The following is a 10,660-nucleotide window of genomic DNA, read 5'->3' on the forward strand; positions in this document are numbered from 1 at the left end:
GACAAGGAATAGCTCGAAATTTTTAGTTTGTATTTCTATAATCCAAACTTAGTTATTAATTGTTGTATTTTGATTAAATGTTTGTGGTAAGTGATTGAGGTGAGTATTTGACATTTTGATATTGAATTAAATTTACATGTATATGTGATTATATGAAAAATTGATATTGGATATTAATTGTTTTTGAATTGTGAAATTAAACCCTATTAACTATATCGATTTGAGTCGGATATAGATGGCATTCCATAGGATTGGAAGAGTTTAGGGATTTTTTCGACTTCGAGTCGATGAGACACTAGGTGTCAATTTACTATTTTGGATTAATTCGATGAAGCACTGGGTGCCAATTTACTTCGATTTAGCTTATGAGACACTGAGTGTCAAATTATTACTTCGAATTATCCATGAGGCACTGGGTGCCAAACTGGTGTATTTTAGTTGGATCCGTGTATCCGTTCGAGTCCGAGTCATGTTAATAGGGGTAAATGAATAATAAATTTTTATGATTGATATTGAAATAGCATGGTATGAGAAATGGAAGTGAAATAGTGAATTGAAAATAGAATGTGAAATATGTTGCAAATAAATGGAATATATGAGTTATATACTCATGAAATGAATATGGAATGGATAATGCAATTGTATAATGAAATGTGAAATAAATTGTGAAAAGCTATTTATGTAGCAAATATGAGAATTGAGATATTGTGAAACAAGTGAAATATGATATAATTGTTGTAATATTTAAATATTAATAAGTGTTTATATTTCAATTGTACATTTGTAATTTCTTATCTTTAAATATTAGGATTATAGAAATATCACTGAGTTTTTACTCAACATACGATTTTGTTTTCCATATGCAGGTTAGGTACTTAATTTTGATCGCTGATTCAGCATCTAACAAAGGTCTTGAACTCAAATGTGGTGATGTTTATCCTTTTGAAATGTGTCGGCACGTACCTATGGTGTCTAATCAATAGTTATTTTGTGGATTGAATGTAAATGAGATTATAAGTTTAACACTGGTTGACATATACTTATAAGCATGTGTTTGTGTTTGAAGCCTTATTATGATATGTTAAATTAATGTTTAATGTTCATAAATTAGGCAAAATACTTGGATTTGAATGATACTTTGATGATATGTTTGATGATATAAGTGTAGTACCAATGAGGGTACATTAGTTAGACACCTAGGATGATCGTTTTGACATGTTTTGGATGTATTTGATCATGTTTTGAATTGGTTAGATGAATGATTTTTTGAGTTGCTTATTGTCCAAGCTTGCAGGGGATGGTAAACTTGTTATTTAAGGTACATTTAGAGTCCACACGGCCAAACATACAAGCGTGTGAATAGGCTGTGTGAGACATACGGTTAGCACACGGGCATGCAAGGCCATTTCGAAAGGGCACACGGTCTGGCACACAGGCGTGTGGCTCGGCCGTATGACCTAAGTTAGAAAGTTACACAGGTATAGACACGGGCTGAGACATGACCGTGTATCCCTACTTCGAATGCCTACACGTTCTAAGACATGGGAGTATCGCCTGATTGTGTGAGTCACACGGCCTGATACATGGCCGTGTGAACGCTGCAGCTTTGAAAATTTTTAATATTTTTGGAAAATTTTCTAAGTTTCCAAATTAGTCCTGATTTGTTTCTAACGCGTATTTTGGACCTCGAGGGCTTAATAAAGGACAGTATGTATGAGTTTGACTGGTTTTGACCTGAATATTATATGATATAAAATGCTTGAAATTATGTTTGTTTAATCGGTAAAGTTCAAAAACCCTATTTCGACGACTGATGTAAGTTAGGGGTGTTACATGATACCTGCTAAGTTACCCAAAAAATTACCACCAAAGAGGGAGATGGATCACAGAATTGAGTTAGTACCCAACTCAAAGCGCTAGTGAGGGCCCTATATCGTATGTCCCTATCAGAATTAGAAGAACTGCGAAAATAGTTAAAGCAACTCTTAGATGCGAGATTCATTAGATCGTTTAAATCTCCATACGGTACGCTAGTTTTGTTCCAAAAGAAACAAAATGGGACATTGAGGATGTGCATCAATTATCGCGCCTTAAACAAAATCACTATAAAGAACAGGTACCCAATTCCCCTTATTGTAAATTTTTTTGATCAACTTGGTAGTGCGAGATAGTTCACCAAGTTAGTCTTGAGATTGAGGTACCATCAAGTTCGAATAACTGAAGGGGACAAACCAAAAATAGCCTGTGTGACGCGCTATGGTTCGTATGAGTTTCTTGTGATGCCTTTTGGGCTAATGAATGCTTCAGCCACATTTTTCACCCTTATGAATAAGGTACTTCAACCTTTTCTAGATCATTTTGTGGTTGTTTATCTTGATGATATTATGGTGTATAATAATTCTCTTGAGGAACATATGAGGTGTTTGAAGGAGGTATTCCAAACTTTACGGGAGAATGAGTTATATGTCAAAAAAGATAACTGCTCATTTTCCTAACAAGATGTGCCATTCCTTGACCATATTGTAGGAGGTGGCAAGATCTAGATAGGCGAAAGCAAAATTTTGGCCATTGTCGATTGGGAACCACCAACCAAGGTGACAGAATTAAGATATTTCCTTGGGTTGGTGAACTATTATCGACATTTCATCGAAGGCTACTCTAAAATCACAGCACCCTTAATGGACTTGTTGAAGAAGGGTAAGGTGTGAAATTGTGATCCTTAATGTGAGAAGGCTTTTAACCAAGTGAAACAAGTAATGACGATGGAGCCTGTACTTGTTTTACCAGATTATTTGAAATCGTATGAGGCACACACGAATGCATCAAACTATGCAATTAGGGGAGTACCGATGAAAGATGGATATCCAATTGCTTTCAAGAGTCGAAAGTTTAATGAGACAGAGCGGCGATACATAATCCAAGAGAAAGATATAACTGTTGTGGTGCATTGCTTGCGCACATAGAGATACTAATTGTTGGGATCCAGGTTCGTGGTCTTTACTGATAATGTTACAAATAGTTGTTTTCTAACTCAGAAAAAGTTGTCTCACAAACAGGCTTGTTGGCAAATTTTCCTAGTAAAATTTGATTTTACTATAGAGTATAAATCGGGTAGTGCCAACACTGTGGCTAATACACTTAACCGAAAGGTGGAGTTTGCGGCAATCAACGAACCTGATAGTTCCCTATTTCAATGCATTCAAGAAGGATTGTCCCAGAATCCCATAGCCAAAAACTTGATCGAGCTTGCCAATAAGGGGAAAACGAGGAGATTTTGGCTTAAAGGAGAGTTGTTATACACTTATAGGCACAGTCTTTATGTGCCTTATTATGGGAAATTACATAAGGAAATCATGAAAGAGTGTCACGACTCGAGATGGGTTGGCCATCTAGGGATTTATTACACTTTGGCCCTTTTAGAGGATCGTTACTACTGGCCTCCCATGGGTGATGATGTGGGAACCTATGTGAAAACTTGTCTAATATGCTAACAAGACAAGGTTGATGTGAAGGTTTTGGTCAGTTTACTACAACTCTTACCCATTCTGGAAAGACAGTGGGATAATTTATCCATGGATTTTATTGTTGGTTTGCTTAAATCTGACGGGTTTACAAGTATTCTTGTTGTGGTAGGTAGGTTTTCAAAGTATGCAACGTTCATTCCAGCAACCAAGGAGTGCCCTGTTGAGAAGGTACCTCATTTGTTCTTAGACACTTGGTGAAATATTGGGGAATGCCACTATCTATCATCAATGATCAAAATGGGCGATTCACGGACCGGTTTTAGACGGAATTGTTCAAGTTTATGGGCTCAGACTTGAACTCCTCCACTAGCATGCATCCGCAAATCGACGAAAAACCTAACAAGTAAATGCATTGTTGGAGATGTATCTTCGACATTATGTGAGTGTCACACAAAGGGACTGGCCAAAATTGTTAGATGTGGCACAATTTTCTTACAACTTGCAGCGAAGTGGGGCTGCGAATCAAAGTTTGTTTGAGATAGTAACGGGAAAGCAGCCTCTCACACCCAATGTTGTTGTGACCCGTTATATTGGACCAAATCCAATAGCTTATCGATTTGCAAAGGATTGGCCAAAGAAAAATGACTTAGATAGAACTTGTCTACACAAGGCAAGCAAGCACAATAAAAAATGGGCAGATCAAAATCGAAGGGATGTGTAATTTCAAGTTGGTGACGCAATCCTTGCTAAACTACATTTGATTTTGAGACATAATGGCTTGCACAAAGGGATTGTGTGGCGGTATGAAGGACCCTTTCAAGTTTGGAAGAGGGCCTACAAGCTTGAGTTACCGGTAAAACTCAAAGTCCACCCAGTGTTTCATGTGAGTATGCTTAAGCCATTTCACAAGGACCAAGAGGATCCAATCGAGGCAAGTCAGAACGAGCACCAATGGGGGTAAAAGTCTCCTACAATCACGAAGTTGAAAGCATCAAGGCAAACCGTGTGATCAGATGAAAGTACTATAGGCCGAGGCATGAGTACTTAGTGCAATGGAAGGGATTTCTTAACAATGAAGCAAGTTGGGAACTTGCCGAGGCATTATGGCAGTTTCACGCAGAAGACACGATGAAGGCATCACTTAAACAAGTGGGGGAGAATGTCATGGGTTGCACATGAGAGCCCACAACCATGGCAAAATTATGTGATCCATCATGTTCAAGAGATATTATTTGGAACAACCATTGGGCTGTTGCTTGGAGAGATTGAAGGCTCATCTACAAAATAAGACCAATTCAAAGATATGCAATCTTAGAGATAACTTGTAATCTTAAAAGATATAATAAATGTAATCTTAGAGATATGATTTAGAGATAGCTTTTAATCCTAGTCATTGATGCACTTTAATCTGTATCGTTAATTTTGGGGAGGCTCAACTATAAATAAAGGCCTCTCCCTCTTATTATAAATAATTCATTGAGTAATAAAATTCTTGAGAGCATTCTCTCAAAACTCTCTCTTGTGTTCTTAGATATTTTGCTGCTTTGTTCTTATATTTCAAATTCGTTCATCTTTGTTTTTCGTTTATGCCTTAGAAGAATTTTGTTTGACCTTAAATTGTTAGGAGTTAGACTGACTTAGGTATTTTTGGAGGAAGAAAACTCTTAAGGCCGCACGAATTGTGAGGTGAAAATCTAAGTCTATGACAGTTGCACAAACAAGGTGGTTCAGTTCTCTCAAGCCCTTGAGAGCGACTGTAGTCTAGTGGTTGAATGGTTGAATACTTCTTCTATTGTTTCTGGCAATAGGATATGGTGTAATAAGCAAAGCTGGAGCATCAGACATATTCCTAGAGCTTGTAACGAGGTTGGAGATAGACCTGCGAAGGTTGGTATTAATCGAAAGGCTAATCTCCTGAATGTTTATCTGGATTTCTGGTGTAGCGGTGGTTGTTTCGGGGATAGGGGTTTAGGGGTGTATTAGGTTGGGCATACAATCTTGGGAGTGTGTTTCCAATTTATTCGGGTATAGGGGTTTTGGTGTCTGTCGAGTTGGAGTGGTTTATGTTTATGACGTCTTTTGTTCTAGTTTGCTGATAATCGTATTGTTTGTTCTTAGCCTTTGTTTATCAGTATAAAAAATGCTTTTCTAACTTTTAAGTCGAAAGCAATAATAAATAGATAACTCTTTAAATCACACTAACCTTTTAAACATGTTTTTCAAATCCAAAAAGTTAAAAATTCTAGATTTTAACTTTCCAAAAGTTAGTTTAAATTGAAAATTTATATATTCAAATTAAATTTTATAAATAATTTATATTATCTTTTAAAATTGTATTTAAAATTTATATTTCATATATCACAATATTAATCCTAACTTATCATAAATTATTTTATTATATTTATACTATAATTTAAATTAAATATTTGTTGATACTAAAATAATAACAACTTGGCATCATGCTAATAATAATTGAAGAAAATAATGATACTTTTTTTTTATCTTGAGTCAATTATAATTTTTATTGTAATTAATTATAATTTAAGTTTATATATTTGATATATCATAATATTAATGAATTTGAGTTTATATATATTCCATATATTTATATTATAATATTAATTAAATTATTTTTAATATTGTTATTATTTTTAGTATTTTTTATTATAAATTAAGTTTATTCATTTCATATATTATAACATTAACTAATTTAAATCTTATTTAAATACATGTTTTCTACTTTACAATGTCATGTTCAAATTCAATATTTTGTCTTCTCAAAAGCATTTTTTTTACACTTTTCAGATTTTTTAAAAACACTTTTCAACCTTAATGATAAGCTAGCTCTCCGTGTATCTTTTGTGTTTCATTATTTTATTGGTGTTTGAAAATTGATCTTGATAGGCGAGGTAAATTGAGGGGTAGATAAGAGCTTTGGTTCCCTCCAAAAATGAAAATTATTTATTTAGTTCCCTCATAAGTAATAAAATTACAAAGTAATATATGGTGTACACTTTGGCCCCAAAATGAATAGAAAAATAAAAGCCTTTTAAAAATGTTAAAATTATAAATTAATAAATGATAAAAATATATTTTGACCTCTTAAAAATTTATGATTAAATTTCAACCCCTTAAAAATATTTCTAGATTCACGCTTATTGATAGTTGTCGCTTGGTTTGAGTTCTTACCCATCGGCCTTCATGTTTGTAGTTCTTTTGATTTCTTGCCTTATTACTTTTCAAAAAAAAATAATATACAAGTATTTACAATTTAATTCACGGTTTTTAAATATACTCCAAGTCAATTTTAAACTAACATTTAACACAAATTAATAGATAAGACAACCAAAAGACTTGATTGATACAAAACTAATATTTTGAGGATTCAATTAGAATATTTGATATTTAGGGATCACTATAAAATCTGAACAATATTTTGGTGAGTGTTTAGTGAAATTAACCCAAAATAAAAATACAAAAATGAAGTATTATTTCTTTTTCTTTTGTTAAACAAAAGGGCATCCAAGCCTTAAAACAGCTCAGATAAAAAAAAATAGTAAAAAAGAACGCTACAATTTTAATCTAAACATTTTAATCTCCGTCAATTTAGAAAATGAGCAACTAAGGACAATTAGTCTCAATGTTAATGTTTATATCAATTGTACGTAATTTTGATTGATACAATAACAAATTTAACTCTCAAAGTTTAGACATTTTGTCAATATGGTCCCAATTTAACAAATTTAGTCTGCAAATTTGTGTAAATGTGAAAATGTTGAGGCTAAATTTGTTGAATTTGTTATTATACCAATCAAAATTATGTATAATTGAAAAAAGACATCAATACCGTAATTAATTGTCTTTAGTATCTCACTTTCAAAATTGATAAAAATTAAATTGTAATGATTTTTTTAGAGGAATTAATTTGCTCAATTTCAAAATTGAGATTGGAGAAGTCTTTTTACCAAAAATTTTCCATTATGAGTATTAATAATGGCCAACTTATTTCTTAATAAAATATTTCCAAGACCCATAGGCCTGGATACAAACTTAAGCAGCCCTGGTACGTGATACATTGATAAATTAGTCATAAGGTCACGAATTGTACATGCACCCCACATTCAATACCTCGTTGGCATTAATCTTCCATGTGTAGCTTAACATAACAAAACTAGGCAGTCCTTTTAATTTCAGGCCATCTGCTGAGAATTAATGCATGCATCTTTCTTATTTTCTTCTCTAGCTTTTGATTCAAAATTCGAGGTATGACTAATTTTCTAACCTCCCTGCAATCTACCATGGAAAGTGATCAAGTTTCTCCTCTTCATGTCTGAGTCTTCATACTTGGGTTTCTTTGACCCTGTGTTTGGATTGAAGTGAGAGAGGGGAAAAGAAAGAAAGAAATCATCCTTTGTTTTATTTTCCTTAGATTTGCTTTATTTACCATTAGAGATTAGCAGGTGCCTGAAGGACAGCCGGATGATTTGACTGTATTTGGTGGCATTGATTGGTTGCCATTGTGTGACTTGTTATGGTGGAATGTCAATATTCTTGATTACCAAATTATCCGTTAGTTGCTATAGGAGGAATGCACCACAAGAATTTGAGGTTTCAGATTGAGCCCTAGGCGTTTGTTTGGGAGGAGCAATTCCTTCTCCACAGCCCTAGGCGTTTGAATTGGAGAAGGTGATTCGATGACAACTGACAAGAGCGAGAGAAATCCGGTCCTGGAGGGCTCATTGGGCACCATGTTTTCCTTACTACTTCAGGTTTAAACATCCATCTTCTCCTTAATCAATTTGCTTATGTGCTAGTGTGTGTGTGTATGTATGTATGTATGCTTTCACGAAAGAGGAAGATATGGTAAAATTGAGTTTATGGAGCCTTGCACCCTTTAATCATCGTACGTACAAATCCAACATTTTTGGGCAAATTCAAAAAGGTTTACATATTAGATGAAGTGAGGGCCGTGGAGAAGGAATTGCTCCTCCAACCAAACGCCTAGGGCTCAATATGAAGCCTCAAATTTTTGTAGTGCATTCCTCATGTAGCAACTAATGGATAATTTGCTAACCCTTCCCCATGTACCTAGCTAAGAACCTCTTCATGTGGGTATTCTCTTTTTGTGTCATTGTCCTAAAAGAGTAGAGCTAAGAAAAACCAACTCCAACGTGGTGCATGGATGGTCTTTGAAATACTAAGTTAAATATTTTTATTACATTTATAATTAATTTTAATTTTTTATTATGTAAAAATAAATATTTTATCTTTATAATAATAAAAGTAACTTAAAATTTCGATTACATGTGTTTTTAAAAATACAACATAAGAGTTATTGATTATTTTATATTTACTTGAGAAACTATTTATCAAAAATCTTTGAAACTTCACCAAATAATAGTAAAAAGCTATAGAACAAAAGCCATTTTGTCAAAAATAAGTTCAAAAAAAAAAAAACCAAATCCTACGATTCAAATAGTATAAAAAATCCGACTAAATAAAACCAAACTCACTAGTGTACTGCATTCACACCACCTTTAACATATAAAATGTGAGACCCGATGAATCAAAATAAACAATACCTTGCAAGTTGGAGTTGGTTCACCTCATGGGAAGTGGAACCTTTTGTAAGTTACAATTTTGTTCATATGTCCATTTCATAAACCACCATTGCATTTAATAGTATAATTGTACTAATCTTGCTCACAAAATTTTAAATTGAGAATGGTACCTTTTGTATCAAATAGTTTAGAGTTGACCCAATTGACTAAAAACTTGAACACTTACAATAACAGATACTAAATCCAATAAAAAAAATATTATAGTAGTGTAATTGGATGGTTTTATTTATATGCATATATTGATGAAATCCTTTTGCAAGAAATGTCAGCACCGGTAATCCAGCAAGAGGGAATAGAGAAAGTAAGAATAAGCTGAGTTGAAGGCGTTCCTAATTCCTTATTCTTTTCTTCTCGTAGTGGTTACCAGAAACTATTCAAAGAAATAAACAACCCTCAAGACAATAAAACTCGGTGTCCTCAACAAAGTAGTGATTGTTTCGATTTCAAACCAGAAGGGGTTCCTTACACCTTAACAACAAAGTAAACAACTAAAAGAAAAAGAAGAAGCTAGTTCGGTTACAAGCATGAAGCCAGGAGGGGGTTCCTCTATAGAATATAAACATTAGCAACAATCAACAAAAAAGCAACCATCTGGAAGTGGAAGGGGAAGGAAAAAGAAACAAAGTAATCCTAAGGAATGGAATTATGCAGGACATAATTCCCATCGCATCCACTACCCATTCTTAGTACGGCCACCAATCTACACCGCCGGGTTTTTTCACGAGCAATTGATTGTATTCAGGCCGCGATGTCTGCAACCCAATTCAACCCTTTTTTTTATCAAGTGTCCAAATTTTTTATTTTAATAATTTTAAATGAAGAAAGGATTCGGATTGATTTTGTCATCATATCCATTTTGGGACAGAAAATTAGTCCATAAAAAATAATCAACTTTCCTAAACATCAAATCTGCAATTTGTTTTGGACCCAAAATTTTGCAATAAATGAGAATTAAAAAAAACCAGAAAAAGGAAACTTACGAGATCTTTGAAGATGATAAAAGCGATGATGAGGAAGAGGATAAAGAGGATCTCGAACTCGGCCAATCTGACAAATTCGAAGATGTTAGTGACGGCGGCGGTCAGCGTCCACCCTTTCCTGCCTCTGCCGTTATCCCGACTCATACCCACGCGCTTTGCCATCCCTTCTCGATTCTCGTTCTTTTCAAAAACCGTGTTATCTGCAGTACCATTGACCGTAAATGGTGGCAAGGAAAATGATATATAGAGTTCGCAATCGGGTGGGTCGAGTCAGATTTGCCCCGGTTCATTAGAATATTCAGTGCGCCCTCCTTTTCTGGACTTGGACTTTTTCCAATTTCGCATTTCAACTATTTGGGTTTCAGACAATTGGGTTAAGTGTTTTTGAATTTAAAGTTAAAGGGTGAAAATTTTATTTAACTTACTGGTAAAAAAAACTTTATGTTAAAAATCTAGTTTCTTTTAACTAAAAATAATTAATCTAAGTAATTCACTCCTACAATAATTTTAAAAAGGAATAATCTCACATTTCTATACTATCATAAAATCATACTTGTACATTGAAAATGTCAAATGTGGTACTTCAACCATCGAT

At 33.9% G+C, this 10,660-nt stretch overlaps 1 long non-coding RNA gene across 1 annotated transcript; it reads right to left on the reverse strand.

Annotated features, from left to right (window-relative positions):
* Positions 1–9,499: 9,499 nt before the first annotated feature.
* Positions 9,500–10,430, reverse strand: LOC107895454 (uncharacterized). The gene is made up of 2 exons (XR_001683496.2): positions 10,066–10,430; positions 9,500–9,837 (listed from the first exon to the last, which is right to left on the reverse strand). It is a non-coding gene; the product is annotated as an uncharacterized lncRNA (long non-coding RNA).
* Positions 10,431–10,660: the final 230 nt, after the last annotated feature.

This window comes from Gossypium hirsutum, chromosome A11 (assembly GCF_007990345.1).
Source record: "Gossypium hirsutum isolate 1008001.06 chromosome A11, Gossypium_hirsutum_v2.1, whole genome shotgun sequence".
Lineage (NCBI taxonomy): Eukaryota > Viridiplantae > Streptophyta > Magnoliopsida > Malvales > Malvaceae > Gossypium > Gossypium hirsutum.